We start from the raw sequence: 5,000 nt of genomic DNA on the forward strand, positions 1-5,000 counted from the left end.
GCCTCTGCACACTTTGCTGTGTTTGTTGGATCCCATTCCAGCTGGCTCAGACTTCTTCTGCCACCACACCAGCAATCATACATGAGATAAATGCTTCACTGACTTCTGGCACATTTCCCACAGCATTCAAACTGGCTCGGGTAACACTGTTCTCTACCTACTGAGGTTGAGAAGTATTGTCCGGTCTCGTTTCTCCCCTTCCTATCCAAAGTTATCGAAAGGGCGGTCTCCAAACAGGTCTCAGAAATCCTCCCAACGGAATAACCTCCTCAATCCAAACCCAATTCAAGAGCAGCCACTCCACCAAAGCGGAGCATCAAGGGCACATGACTTTCTGGTTTGAATCCTACCTCAGGGAGTGTTCGCTCAATAAATCTTGGTTAGGACAGCTATCCGCATCTCGCAGGGGTACACCAAGGTTCGGTGCTAGGGCCCCATCTCTTTGCCATTTACCCCACCTCCTTGGATCCGATTATCCGCTCTCAAATTTTATTTTCATTTTACCTCATTTGCCCAGTCGTGCCGCTTTACATTGTTCAGTATTTAAAAAAGAAAACCATCAGACTGTACCTAACTCAATATGCCCAACTCCTGGTACAAGCCATGGTTATTTCACACTTCGACTACTGTAACACCCTTCTAAATGCGGTGGCATGTCTGGTCTTCAATCAACCCAAAGGGCCATGCTACCCCACTGGTCAGCACACCTAACACACTTCACTTGTACTTACCATGATGTTCTTCCCTATCCTGTCTATCCCTCTTATCTACATCCCTGACTTAACTTGACTCTAAACTGACTCTCTACAGCAAGTCTTATATAAGGTAGTGCTTATTACTACAATCTTGTCATCTATTCGCACTGTACCTTGACTGTTCTCTATGTGTAGTTGCTTTGGACAAAATGAATGAACATAAATGAAGGAACACCAAGGCATTGGTCACAAGGCACACTGCAAAAACTGCTTTTCTAACCAAGTGCTATTATTCATAAGTCAAACTCTTATTAAATTAAGTCAAGATGATCTTGATTACGAGAGAGCGCTAGGTAAGTCTCTTTACACTAAAGACAATACCAACTATATTTGAATAAGATTAATAACACTTAGTTAGATTACCTTTTTTGCAGTGTAGCTGTGTAATGGTGTAAATGGGGATATCTAAGCCTTTGGCAAAACCTTAACAGTTGCTACTTAACTGCTAAGGCTCGAAGAAATGGAACAACATACAGACTAAGAGACAGACACATACAAACATAGCCTACATGTATGTGGGTGTCTGTCACTTACTATTAATTTCTATACAAACCAAAATAGCGATTTCCTAAAGAAACACAAGCACCCACACCATAAGTGTATCTAAATTAGCTACCAAACATTAAATTTTACCGTGACTCGAAGAGCTGTAAACAGTCTTGTAAGGCTGCGTGTACAAATCAGCTTTGAGCTCCAGTGGAATTTTGAATTGTGACGAGAATTGCAGTGAACTCGTGGTAAGCAAAATCGGATATTTCAGGCAGTAAAAGCCCCGGTAAGAACCAAACTAGATTTTGTTCAAATCTACACACCTATGGCTACTGAAAAATGTAATGTTCATTTATCAAATGTTATTTTGAAGTATTAAAAAACATTGTTGTTTTTAGAATTTTCGAACGAAATGGTTGGTAATTAGTATGTTTACGATACTTACATGCATGCATACATTTGACATATTTATAAATTCGAAAATCAAGTCATACCACTAAAATGTATTATTAAACTTCAGCAGGCTATTTTGTGCTTCAACGTGTTTGACACTTTTACATACGTGTGGCGTGAGACCAAGTATGTAATTGAGTATATGACCAAGTAACACTCAAATGGGTTTGACAATGCACAACCCGCCAAGGGGACCCACCTCCGCCAGAGACCATCCCCCCTGATCCCATCCTACACTGAGAGAGCCGCACGGGCCAGATCATTGGGTGGAGTAGGGCCCAGCAGCAGCAGCAGCAGGCCTAATGATGGTGCAGGTGCCAAAGGCCAAGACAGTGACCTCATCTCTTGGAGGATGAGAGAGAGACTGAATTGGATGGAGGGATGGATGGGGCGAATAGACAGAGGGATGAGGGAGAAGAGAAACTAAATTTCTGCGTGAAATATTTCAATGTTGAATTTATCTCAAACGTTAAAAAGCTTTAAAATGCTCGTTGAAGATGAGTTTGTATTCAACGGATGAATATGAAAATGGAATGAGAGAATATAAGAAGAAAAATAAGAAGAAGAAGAAAAAGTAGAGAGCACATTAGTGTCTTTGCAGACCTGAAGCGCAGGGACCGTCGGGTACAGAACCCCAGAGAGATAAACCTAATCCACAACAGAACATATTCTGGAAATCCGAGCCCTCAAGACGGCGTACACACACACACACACACACATGAAACCGGGGGCACGTCAGAGATTTTGAAGACTTCATCCTCTTCAAACCTTCTTCACAATAAGATCTTACAACCCTCTCTCGTCCCTCTCTTGTCCCTCTTCATCACCCTCTCCGGTCCTCTCCTCCTCCTCCTCCTCCTCCTCTTCCAAAAACACATCTGCGCTTCGCTTCCATACCACTCCACTCTGGTATTTGCAAGGAAATCTCTGCGAGGGGATTCTCTGCTCAACCTTAAAGTGAGGACGGTTTGTTAAAGGTCATCACCGGCTCTTTACTGTCCCATCCCCACAGACTGCCGTGTTTCCCCTGACTTCAGTGCACTGAGGCTCCCCTGTTGTACAGAGCGTGATTTACAGTCTTGTAAACACATAGGAAGTAACATTGAAAATGGTTTAACAAAGTCAATAAAAGCAGACATCATTCCTGGTATTGGGGTGCAACCCCCCCACCACCACTAGTTCCTAGTCCTCTATTCTTTTTCCCATTCCTCTCTCTCTCTTTCTCTCTCTTCATACATCTCTCACTCTTTTCTCTTTATCCCTTACTCTTTTGCACTGTCTCTCTCTCTCTTTCTCTTTTCATGTCCCTGTCTCTTGGGTCACTCTCCCCTTTCTTGTCCTCTCTGTCTTGTTCTTCACCACTCTTTCTTTCTCTCTATCCCCCCTAATTTCTCCCTACCCCCTGTTCCCTCTGCCCTGTTTTTCTCCTGTGTGGGGGTGTGTGGTGTGGTGGAGAGGTGAGGAGGGAGCGATAGCTTTTGCAGGCCTACCTGCAGCTCTGTTTTAGCCCCCCCCCTCTCTCTCACTCTGTCTTTCTCTCTCTCTCTCACTCTGTCTTTCTCTCTCTCTGTTTCATCTCAGCACAGGAAAGTGGCCCCTGGTGCCCAAACAGCTGTGTAGACCTGGGAGAGAGGGAGAGAGAGAGCACTGGGGAAGGAAAGAAAGAGGAGAGAAGAAAAGAAGGGGGGAATTCAATGGACCGTAGGGAATCATGGCTCTCCCTCTCTTTCTTTCTTCCCTTCTTTCTTCCTCTTTATGGTTCATTCTTTCTTTCTCATGTTGTTTCTGTCTCCTGTTTGGTACCAACACATCTCCGTCTCTCTGTGTCTGGGACGCTGTCTCTGTCTCACCATCTCTGTTTCTTGGCTAGTCTCTCATCCTCAACGCTCTCTCTCTCTCTCTCTCTCTCTCTCTCTCTCTCTCTCTCTCTCTATTCCTCTCTCTCTCCCTCTCTATCTCTCTCTCTTGTCTTCTGCTCACCTCTCTGTGTTTTTCTCTATCTGTTTCTGTTCTCTGCCTCCAACTCTCCCATTCTGTCATTTCTCTCCCTCCTCTTTGACTCTCTCTCTCTCTCTTTCTCTTTCTCTCTCTCTCTCGTCCCCCATGTCTCTTCACATGCTGAAAGTGGGCCACTGTATCCACTTTTACAGATATCCACATCAATTCCATGCCAAAGCCTCCTACTTAAGTTTCTCTGTCTCTCTCTTTCTTTCTTTCTTTCTCTCTCTTTCTTTCTTTCTTTCTTTCTTTCTTTCTCTCGCTCTCCCAATCTCTCCTCCTTTCTGTCTTTTGCTCACAGTGATTAGAGGGGAGTCCTCCCAGATCTCAGACTTCTGAAAGACGAGAGAGAAATACACATTTTGAAATGATTGGAGTGGTCCCGGGTGTGTCGTCAAAAAAAAAAAAAAAAAAAAAAACACACACACACACACACACACCACTGCATGTCGTTTCTGGATTTAAACTGCATTGGGCTCATCCAGCAGAATCTCATCACACAGAGAGGAGGGTTTTTTTTTTTTGGGGGGTATGGGGGTGTGTGGGAGGACAGGTGGGGGGTTGGGGGGCTTGTAGGGAATCCCACAGGCTTCCACTATATAGATTGAAAGCTCATGTAGCACGCAACACAAATACAATACAATAGCAGGGCCTATGTCGGCCCAGTCATTCTTAAGCCATTCTACACACAAGTCCTCATTATCTTTTTCATGGAAATCTATTTGAGAAGAAACACAGGTATTTTTGTTGTGGCTGAACATATGTGAGATTGGTGGGAGTTAAATACTGTCATAGGACCCAGTGCTAGCCATTCTAGAACACAGTGATATGTTGCATTTGGTCCAGTTAGACTTAACAAGTTGATCGTGTGTATGTGTGTGTGTGTGCTGCCAGGGTAATTATTATTGCACATGTGGTCCAATTCCAATATGGCAGGGGAACGTCTCTAACCACAAGGAAATAGACGATGCAGAAAAACAACAATAAAAACAAACAACACAACACACACACACACACACACACACACACACACACACACACACATACACTCAAAGATAGAACAGACATAAAATGTTCCAAAACTAAACAACAGGAATGCCTGGGAATGCGATTCAGTCACCCTGGATTTTGGCAGTTGCTGACATGTGGTGATAGTGTAACACGTTTATAGATTACTACGTAAAAAAAAATAAAATAAAAACAAAAAACACTCACACAGAAACTCCCATGATGGGAGAGCTCTTTTAAAAGCGCCTATGAAAAATAGTCTGTGACTCACCTGCCTTCAACCAGTGCTCCCCATAC

This window comes from Alosa alosa, chromosome 7 (genome assembly GCF_017589495.1).
Source record: "Alosa alosa isolate M-15738 ecotype Scorff River chromosome 7, AALO_Geno_1.1, whole genome shotgun sequence".
Taxonomy (NCBI): Eukaryota; Metazoa; Chordata; class Actinopteri; order Clupeiformes; family Clupeidae; genus Alosa; species Alosa alosa.